An 11244-nucleotide genomic window follows, 5' to 3' on the forward strand; every position below is an offset into this window, starting at 1 on the left:
CCCAACCTGTCCTACCCCCAACCTCCATTTCCGTGTAATGCAAATTTGCCCTGTTCAGTGTGAGGGTTGAGAAATTCTGTACTTCTGGGGAAGGGAGAGATTACCGTCTCCTCATTAAAGGAAGGGTTGGGGAGGTGGAATCTATCTACATTTCTAATGTGCCCTTTACTTATCCTCTGACTGTGAGTGCTGTGTGCTAACCATTAGACCAAGGTGGCCAAAGAAAGCTGCTCCTCTATATGGAATGTCAGCCTGGGAGTGGGAACCAGAACAATCATGGAAAGAGGCAACCTCTACTTAGTTAAGTCTGTGACGAGGAATTCTGTTTACAGCCCCCATTTATGAATTTTCTCTGTGTGATCCATTGGCAGAGGTTAATTTCAGACCACCACTGGTCTGACATTAGCAAGGATGCAAGACCTGTTGCGAATTATACCTATAGGTCACACGCAGTTCGAGTCTAGGCTCAGGCACATGAACAAAGTCCACAACTGTACAGTATTACAGAGATAGCAGGTTTATTACACTCGAGTGTGGTGCCCCCCTGCTAGTCAGGAGGGGACTCAAAATTGAGGTTACACAAAGATTATATACCTTTAAGCAAGACATGCTGCCCTCGTGCATCGTAAGCCTTAGCCAATAAACAAGCCTTTTTCTTATTTGCCACCTATCCCCGCTAGGCCCTTGCCCGTGCTGCCTAGGGTTGCAATTACTTAGGCATGCGGTTAGCTTTTTCCCTGTTGCCCTTATCTCTTTGTGTCCAGATGTCCCCCTTTTTCCCCCTTGTCTCCTGGTATACGATGTGCTTGCTTCTAGCTAAGGGCGGGCCCAAACCAAAATGAAGTTACATAAGCAAACTTTCCTTAACAGTCCCTCCTTTTCTTTTGTACGTCAGTAGGCTATATCGGGGCAGAATAACCTCAATGGAGGGTTAATAGTTGCCGACAGCACATACTACAGCATTGCAAACATACAAAAAAAATACAAAAACAATAACATAATCCTAAACTAACTAATAACAATACAAACAATAACATTCCCATAGCAATAATATGATGGGGTTGTTGTACAGTTTTAGTCATAAAACACAATACCTTATACTTACTACATAAAATAGACACTCTATAAACTGTATGAAAGGCTTACTTTTCAATTTGATATATATTTTGAAACGTGAATTTGCCCTTGTATTTCAGAGTTTCTTTGAACCTCTGGTAACACTGAAAGCAAATTTTGAAATCGATTAGGTACTAAGGTGGTCCAATTAAAGGGTATTTAGAACCTAAGGGCTACTTGCAAAATTCTTTCTGCAGGCCAGGAAATAATATGATTGCCTGCAGTAGTAATGAGATTAAAATATATATCTTGCAATGTGGTGGTTTTAACATACACACAGTTATCATTAACTTGAAAAAGTAGGTGTCCTGTCAGGGTAGTCCTTGTCCCCTACCCTTCCAGCAAACGCAGTCATAAACAGTGACAACTTTTCCTGGCTTCAGTTTACGGATACACTGAAGCTGTGGGGGTTCTAGCGGCAAAAATGTCCATTGACTCCCTAATCCCAGGTGTAATTTCAGGTGTAATCTCAGGAGCACTGACTAAAAATCGATTGGGCATACCAGGAGGTCTAATTTCCCAGATGTCTCGGTGAATTACCCAATCCCACATGCATCCTCCCCATGGACCCGGCAGGGTTCGGTATGTGGGAGCCCACACACCCCTAACCGGTCCATATGCTTGGAAGGAACACTGAGAACGTCCGCACTTTCACCCAGAAAGTCTGCAAGTATGTCTTCATGGCCACAGATCAGATGGTACTCCTGATGTGTCTGTAAGGGCAGTGGGCCAAGCCTGATGCTCTAGAGCATTCCGAATGGCCATTAGCTGGTCATTCAGGAAATCCTGAATTTCTGAACATGCTAGATTCCACTGCAATGCCTTTTCAGCCTCAGTGATATTCAATACCATCTCTGTCAGCAACTTTTGGGTCATTGAACTAAGGGCAGACTCCCTAGTGTAGTGCTAATCACAGTTCATCGATATCCTAATACATCTCTCTTTGGTGTAGTACTATACCACATCTGTTGGTTGAACACCTTTATGTACTTCCATGAGGCATTGATATTAATGGCATAAGAGGGGGAGTATTGCAATAAGGTACAGGTCACATTATTAGTCACTGGAATAATTTCTATGCAGGTAAAATTTCCAGTGGCAGAACAAACTCTTTGGGTATTCATTTGATTATTCACTAATTGGGTGACCAAATAACAATAAGGGCCTCTCTTATTTAACACAGTGCAAATTCCCAGGAACAGCCATCATATCTACTTCACTATAGAACCCATCAATTTCAATTACAGATTCTTGGGGTTCACTAGTAGTGATATCATATATTTCTATCTCCACTGATCCATTTGTTTTTCATTCAATTGTTTGCTTATATGGGATATTCTGAAACTTAAAATAATTTTTCCAAACAATATTTAAATAAATCACTAAAGTGTGAAGGCCTTGGCCATTGGTTTTATCAAATATATGGCATTGTCTGTATTTGGATGTGTTACAGGGGTAATAGTGTAATGGAGGAGATGGCAGGGGCAGTGGCAACAAGGTGCCTTTGGTACTTGTCATTTAAAATCCAATTAGGGAGGGCAATATATGCTGAAGGATTTATCCAAAACACAGGGCACAGCCTGTAGAATAAACCCCAAAATCCAATCAATACCACATTCCTAAGCATGGGTTCACACGTTTCTTCTTGCCAGTGTATAATTCTTTGTTTCTTTACCAGGGTCAGTTTTTAATGTCTTTTGTAGTCAGGAATTCCTGGACTTTGTGGTTTCAGTGGAGCGAGTTTTTATTTTATTTATAATATCTCAGTGGAGAGATATTATATCTCTCCACTGAGATATAATATCCCTCCTTTTTCTCTTTTCCTGAAACAGTTGTGGTTCAGCATTTGTACAGGGGAGGGGTTACTAGCACATCACCCTGTAATGGTTTTGCTTCTAGAAAAATCCAGAGGCACAGTAGGTCTGTTAGTGGACAAGGGAGAGGTTACTAGCACTTCACCTTGTCCTTTTTCCCTGCTGTCCAGAAGGCACAGCAGAGCTAGAAGGAGAAAGAGGCTTATCATCAGTCGGAGAGTCCTCCCGAGGTGGAGGGGTCCTTTTTTTCAGTGCGAAGCATGGGTCCAGGTAGGCAGTCCTTGGCACTTCACAGCGGTGTTGGTGGTTAACAGGACTTGGAAAGGGCCTTTCTAGCATGGAGCCAAAGCAGTCTTTCGTTGATGGACTTTACGTAGACTCAGTCTCCTGGTTTCAATGAATGGCAGGGCTGCTAGGGTCTTTGGGTAGCACTTCTTTTATCTGTGAGAAAAGAAACCTAACACATTTCATTAATGCCTGGCAGTGTTTTGCAGTTCTCATAGTTGCTTGGGCACATTCAGGCCCCCCCTTTTCTTGGCTGTCAGCCAAGTCTTAGCTGTGGGCAGTGTCCTTGGATGGGGCCAGCAACTTATCTTTGGACTGAGCTTGAAGCTATTTTTTTTCTAGTTAACTTGTTCTGTTCTTTTTCCTTCTCCCCTTCTTGGCTTCTTTTAAGGAAGGAAACTTCCATTTTTCACTCATACACCTTTTCCCAACAATGAACACATACACATTGCCATTATACAGTACCTTAGTCTTATTATTCAATGTATGCCATATACACCCTTCCAGTAAAATAACTTATATACAGAGCTTTGGAGCAACAAGCCAGGACAAGCACACCCACTTTTGAGGAGTCCACTCGGTACAACCTCTGGTGTCCAATAGCTTTCCTCCCTCCCCAGCCCTCTGGCTAGAAATCTGAAGTAGCCAGAAGGATCCCATGTGCAATATGGGGAGTGGGTTAACCTTTCATGTCCTTGCTTCCAAAGACTGTTGGTATGCAAATTTTAATAACAATTTTTCAATTAAAAGATCTGGCCAATGAAGTTTCTTTTTCTTACTTAAGCAAATGTATTAGACTTTAGTATATCACATTTTCCTGATTTATCCAAACACTTTGTATTCCAAGTTGAATAAAACAAGTATCTGCTTTTTGATTTAACCCTTCTATTTAATTTTGAATTAAACTGTCTTATGAAAATATTAAACACAACAATTCTGGCCACAAGACAAACACCACAAGACAGGACATAGAACACAAAAATAATTCCCATTGTACCAGTAAATGCATGGTACGTTGAATGCTGTTTAGCTGGCATCCTTTTTCTCTGATGATCTGAAAGACAAAAGAACAGAGGTCTACCCCTTCTGGGCACTCAGTCATTGCTTAAAATATTTCCTTTATATACAAATACTTTTGTTGATTTCAGGCAAAACAGAGGAATTAGCCATATTTCCTTGTATTTGTTTCATAGGCAGCCCAGGTTTTAGTGGCTTTTACCTTATTAGTTAGATAATTGCATTAATACAGATGCTTTCTGGCTTGCTTTTGGATTCAAAGCTATCCACAGCTTAAAGATTCTTACTTAAAAAGGACACAATTAACTTCCCCAGACTTTTGATTGCCTTTTACTTCTAACTCCTGCTTTTAAACACACACCAATCTGAAAAAGACAACACAACCTATATTGGTAGGTTTGCATTTCTTTTACCTCTGCTACAATATACACTGCACATGTTCTGGGGAAAATGCACATTTCCTTCATAATTCAATTTCCACAACACTAGCCACATCAATTTCTACACAAGGTGTATGTTTTTTTTTGTGTGCTTACAAAATCTCCACGCACCCACAGCAAAGTGACAGCTCGACCTCACAGAGCCAGGGGCACTGTTCTTCTCTCTCTTTACCAGATCTTTTATCTGCTATTTTGTTACCCAAAAACAAATTCAAATCTTTTATTCTCCTGGCTTTGACTACCCTGCTGCAGCCACAACCTTTGGTCTTTAGTTAAAACATTTAAATCTTGTAAAGCATTAAGTCACCTTAAGGATTAAATGCTAAATACCATATTAAACAACACTAGTTTCCTGTGTCTGGCAAAAGTATTTTCAGTTTTGCAACTTTAAAACAATACCAATTCATCTCAAACTTATAAAACACAGATTGTAAACAGCAGGAGTGTTTTTCAGCAAATTCGACTAACTTATTCATAGTCTAATAATTCCACTTAAATAACCTCTTGCCTGGATTACTTACAGACATTTCTACCAAGTTTCACTGCTTGATTCCCTCTAGCAACTACAGAGTTAACTTCTCACTCTCTTTTCTTAAATCACTTGCTTGTCTCCCAAAATGACATCCAATCAACTCAGATTTTACCATTCCAATTATTGTCCTGGGGATTTGAAATCCCCATGCTTATAATTACTTACTCCTTTTCTTCCACTATGCCCTCAAAGTTTCCAACCTGTTTTCCAAATACTCAATCTATTGCCTGCCCGCTTGGGCCCGATCCTGCTTTTCTTGCTGAACCGTCCCTTCCATGGGCACCGGCTTGTTCCACTATTAATTTAGCTAGGAGGGTGGGCTTCTCAACTAGCCCCCACCCTTCCTGGTCTCTTCCCTTAAACATTCTTACTTATAAGGCTACCCGAGTTCTCCCTCATGAGGCTTGCCACCTGGGCAAAAACGCATGGCTCATTGGTGTTTTGGTCATTTTCCCCTGCCCAAAAGTTCCGTCGGGCGGCCATTCAAAGGGCGTCTGAACAGTCAGCGCTGGCCACTCGACTTTACACAAAATTACAGCTCTCTTTTTGCCTAACCCATGGGTACCAGAAATATTTCTCCAATTCTCGAGAATTTCAGCCAAAGGGGTCCCCTTACTCACACTCTGCCCAGAGCCCATTATGGGGCTACCAAAAGGACACCAAATGTGCCACCTTATTGCCTGAGCGACGGCCCACACTCCTGCTCCTCGGAGTTCTCGAAGGTGAACTCACCCTGTGCCGGCTGGAGTTGTCCGGCAGGAGGAGTGTGGTGTTGCTCACAGGGGCGAGCCTAGAGTCCCATTTGGGTCGCCAAGAACTGTTGCGAATTATACCTATAGGTCACGCACAGTTTTCCTCTGTGTGATCCAGTGCCAGAGGTTAATTTCAGACCACCACCACCACCACTGGTCTGACATTAGCAAGGATGCAAGACCTGTTGCGAAGTATACCTATAGGTCACGCGCAGTTCGAGTCTAGGCTGAGGCACATGAACAAAGTCCACAACTGCACAGTATTACAGAGATAGCAGGTTTATTACACTCGAGTGTGGTGCCCCCCCTGCTAGTCAGGAGGGGATTCAAAATTGAGGTTACACAAAGATTATATACCTTTAAGCAAGGCATGCTGCCCTCGTGCATCGTAAGCCTTAGCCAATAAACAAGCCTTTTTCTTATCTGCCACCTATCCCCGCTAGGCCCTTGCCCGTGCTGCCTAGGGTTGCAACTACTTAGGCATGTGGTTAGCTTTTTCCCTGTTGCCCTTATCTCTTTGTGTCCAGATGTCCCCCTTCCTCCCCCCTTGTCTCCTGGTACACGATGTGCTTGCTTCTAGCTAAGGGCGGGCCCAAACCAAAATGAAGTTACATAAGCAAACTTTCCTTAACAGACCAAATACCGCAATATACAGGAAAGACAGAAGTATGGTAAGAGACCACCCTGGCTTAACTAGGAGATCGCCAATGACCTGAAATTCAAAAAAAGACTCACACCGAAAGTGGAAACCAGGTCAAATTACAAAGGAAGAATATATAGAATTACATTCTCTGATGTTGCTCATGAAAGGAGCTAGCTAATATTTTGGGTTTGGTCCCCAATTGTGGTGTCAAAAAATGACTTTCTCAGCAAAGATTACAGGGGTGGGGGGTTCAAATTCTTGTCTCTATACACAGACATTTAGAACTACTGTTTGTGGGGGACTTTTCCATACTACTGTTTATCTGCATCCCCATTCGAGGAAGAAACAACCAGTTTGTCACCATCACGTACGATAAAGCTCATTATGTTCCTGTCAGTGAACACCACATTGACACCATCACCACTGAAATACAGACAGACCAGAACAGACACGTCTCATTCCGCTTTGAGAAGGTGGCCATCAAGCTGAACCTGTGCTCCTGGAGAGACAGCACGGCTTCTATAAAGCAAAACACTCTGGTGACCCTAAACTATTACGGAGATACCCTCAACTACAGAAACTATTACTATTTTAGGCTGGATACAGATACTAGGTCATGTACATAGCGACCTGTTTTTTCAAGAAAAAACTTCTGTTGAACAGTATTGTGATAAGTAAAGCGGGGGAGGGGTAGCTCCCTTTTATGGACACCAAGCCAGCCAGTTAGCTGTAAAATCCCTCTTGGTAGCTGTTCTCTGCTTCCTTTACCTTTAAAGCGTTAAAAAAGAACACCTGACCAAAAGAGCCAATGGGAAGGCTAGAACTTTTTAAAATTGGGAAAGAAGCAAAGTTAGGGCTATGACTACACTATAAGCAGCTTTAAGCCAGATCTGAGAAATCATCAGATTGTACCTAGAATTACTGATTTGAAATCCCCAAATATGTAAGTAATTTAGGAATGTTTAGAAAGACATGATGACGTTTATTTCTGTTTATTTTTTAAGGCTTATGGACTTCTCTGTGGTAACCCCAAATGCTTTTGTTTGCTTGTAATCTTTAAGCTGAACCCCCAAGCAAGCTATTTTGGGTGCTTAGTTTTTGGAATTGCTCTTTTAAAAACTAGCAAAAGCCTAGATGAATTTGCTTCCCAGGGCCGGCTCCAGCGTTTCTGCCACCCCAAGCAAAAAAAAAAAAAAAAAAAAAAAAAAAAGCCGCGATCGGCGGCGGCAGTTCGGCGGCAGGTCCTTCGCTCCTAGAGGGAGTGAGGGACCTGCCGCCCCCGAATTGCCACAGGTGTCGCCCCTCTCTCTTGGCCGCCCCAAGCACCTGCTTGTTAAGCTGGTGCCTGGAGCCGGCCCTGTTGCTTCCTTTTTGTTTTTTTACCTTTTTAAAAACAGGATTGGATTTTTGGTGTCCTAAGAGGTTTGTGCATGTTGTTTGATTAGCTGGTAGCCACAGCTAGTTTCCTTTGTTTTCTTTCTCAGCTATTCCCTGGAAGAGGAGGGTGGTAAAAGGTCTTGAGGGTACCCCACAGGGAGGAATTAAACCAAGTGCTCCTTCCTGGAACCAAGGTTTTTTTTTTTCATTTGGGTGGTGGCAGCGTTTACCAAGCCAAGGTCAGAGAAAAGCTGTAACCTTGGGAGTTTAATACAAGCTTGGAGTGGCCAGTATTAATTTTTAGAATCCTTGTGGGCCCCCACCTTCTGCACTCGAAGTGCCAGAGTGGGGAATCAGCCTTGACAAGTATGGATGTGAAAACAAAACTGACAAACAGTAATGATGCCCTCTGCTTAATGGGTGATGAAACCAAAGGTTATAAACTGCAAATTATATCAGTAACCCATTTTTTAAAGAAACTATAGGTGGCCCCAGCACCATCTGTATCATATGGACCACACAATGAACTGGGTGAACATTGGCTCATCTTGTACCTGGAGGAAAGTTGCCGCAAAGAGTATTTTGTCTCATAAGGACACCTCCGAAACAGCATGTTCTTTCATAGAATCATAGAATAATAGAATATCAGGATTGGAAGGGACCGCAGGAGGTCATCTAGTCCAACCCCCTGCTCAAAGTAGGACCAATTCCCAACTAAATCATTCCAGCCTGGGCTTTGTCAAGCCTGTCCTTAAAAACCTCTAAGGAAGGAGATTCCATCACCTCCCTAGGTAACCCATTCCAGTGCTTCACCACCCTCCTAGTGAAAAATATCCATTCTAAACCTCCCCCACTGCAACTTGAGACCATTACTCCTTGTTCTGTCATCTGCCACCACTGAGAACAGTCTAGATCCATCCTCTTTGGAACCCTCTTTCAGGTAGTTGAAAGCAGCTATCAAATCCACCCTCATTCTTCTCTTCTGCAGACTAAACAATCCCAGTTCCCTCAGCCTCACCTCATAAGTCATGTGCTCCAGCCCCCTAATAATTTTTGTTGCCCTCCACTGGACTCTTTCCAATTTTTCTACATCTTTCTTGTAGTGTGGGGCCCCAAACTGGACACAGTACTCCAGATGAGGCCTCACCAATGTCGAATAGAGGGGAATGATCACATCCTTCGATCTGCTGGCAATGCCCCTACTTATACAGCCCAAAATACCGTTATACTTCTTGGCAACAAGGGCACACTGTTGACTCATATCCAGCTTCGCGTCCACTGTAACCCCTAGGTCCTTTTCGGCAGAACTGCTGCCTAGCCACTCGGTCCTTAGTCTGTAGCAGTGGATGGGATTCTTCCGTCCTAAGTACAGGACTCTGCACTTGCCCTTGGTGAACCTCATCAGATTTCTTTTGGCCTAATCCTCTAATTTGTCTAGGTCCCTCTGTATCCTATCTCTACCCTCCAGCGTATCTACCACTCCTCCCAGTTTATATCATCTGCAAACTTGCTGAGAGTGCAGTCCACGCCGTCCTTCAGATCATTAATGAAGATATTGAACAAAACCGGCCCCAGGACCGACCCTTGGGGCACACTGCTTGATACTGGCTGCCAACTAAACATGGAGCCGTTGATCACTACCCGTTGAGCCCGACGATCTAGCCATCTTTCTGTCCATCTTAGAGTCCATTCATTCAGCCCATACTTCTTTAACTTGCTGGCTAGAATACTGTGGGAGACCGTATCAAAAGCTTTGCTAAAGTCAAGGAATAACTGCTTTCCCCTCATCCACAGAGCCAGTTATTTCATCATAGAAGGCAATTAGGTGAGTCAGGCATGACTTATCCTTGGTGAATCCATGCTGACTGTTCCTGATCACTTTTTTCTCCTCTAAGTGCTTCAGAATTGATTCCTTGGGGACCTACTCCATGATTTTTCCAGGGACTGAGGTGAGGCTGACTGGCCTATAGTTCCCCGGATCCTCCTCCTTCCCTTTTTAAAGATGGGCACTACATTAGCCTTTTTCCAGTCATGAACAGCATGAAAATGAAAATTCCTAGAAGCAGGATGAACTTTTTAAATAAAAATGCTGCCGACATTATGTTCCATACTTGACAATTTCAAAAGCCCCATATTCTTACCTGTAGCTATCACTGCATTTTTTCCTTCTATAACCATAACAATCATTTACCTTTTGACCAGATTTTAAAACTGTATTCTAATGACTTAGTTCAAAATGACCGGATGGTGATGAAAGCGCCAAATGGTTAAAGTGTTTTAAAATTCCCTGTGGGATTAATTTGGCTGAAGAACAAACCTACCAAATACCAGCATCATGAGGGATCCTGACAAACTCTTTCAATACCTATTTTCCCCCAATTAGGAAATTTCATCCTGCGACTTGACTGTACAGTGGGGGGAACATCATTTAGGAGAAGAACACATGAAAGCTCAAACACATCCCGTAGTTCTTCTAGATGGGTCAGTCCACCCAGAAATTTTCCCTGATGGCTCAAACCTGCTCTTGGGGTGGTCCTACAGTGTTACCGGAAGGTTTGGATCTAATTATATTAAGCCAATTATATTACCTAAAAAAAAGCTTTAATTTTAAACCTTAATGTAGATTTTATTTGAACCGGTAACAAAGGTTGTGATCCGCCCTCTAGGAATTCCCAAGATATTACCAGCGTGCTTGTCTCTGATATACAGAGGGCTCCCCAGAGCAAGTTAGCCTTGCTGGTTCTTGAAAGGACACAGGTACAGCCCTCCGATCAAGAATAGGCTCACAAGCAGTAATTCTAAGAAAACAGAAATAATATTTATTTAGAAATAAGTGGGAGGAATTTTTAGAGGGGGTCACATGCCACCTCTTGCTTCAGGTTACATGTCAATCTGTGCCCCAGGACTTGCCCTAATTGGTCAAACTCCTCTTGGGACAGACCTATGGGTCACCCAACAGGCCCGAGACAGGCACAGAATCCAGGTATCTATGTCCCGGTCCTGTCTTCCAGCCACTAGGCTGCATTGTCTTCCCTTTTCATACATTAACCCCCTTTCCTCACACAATGTCTTTTCCCAGTAAAGACAAGTCCTTCCAGGGCTGGTCCCTGAAACGTTCACCATAAGGGTTGTGAGGAAGACATGGGCGCAGGGCAGGGGGGAGGGCACTGAGAGAAGGAGCTGCTTTGTGGAGAAACCATCTTGAGGTAACTTCAGGGGCACCATTTCAGATTTTGGTGTGCAGAACATTAATCGTGATTCTTGAGGC

General features: G+C 43.0%; 1 long non-coding RNA gene across 2 annotated transcripts; it reads right to left on the reverse strand.

The window, feature by feature from the left end:
- Window positions 1-501: 501 nt before the first annotated feature.
- Window positions 502-6278, reverse strand: LOC135875877 (uncharacterized). Of its 2 annotated transcripts, none has more exons than XR_010561298.1 (3): window positions 6155-6278; window positions 4213-4269; window positions 502-3371 (listed from the first exon to the last, which is right to left on the reverse strand). It is a non-coding gene; the product is annotated as an uncharacterized LOC135875877 (long non-coding RNA). The 2 variants fall into 2 exon arrangements; XR_010561297.1 differs by having other exon boundaries at window positions 502-3387.
- Window positions 6279-11244: the final 4966 nt, after the last annotated feature.

Source organism: Emys orbicularis, chromosome 3 (assembly GCF_028017835.1).
Source record: "Emys orbicularis isolate rEmyOrb1 chromosome 3, rEmyOrb1.hap1, whole genome shotgun sequence".
Classification (NCBI taxonomy): Eukaryota; Metazoa; Chordata; order Testudines; family Emydidae; genus Emys; species Emys orbicularis.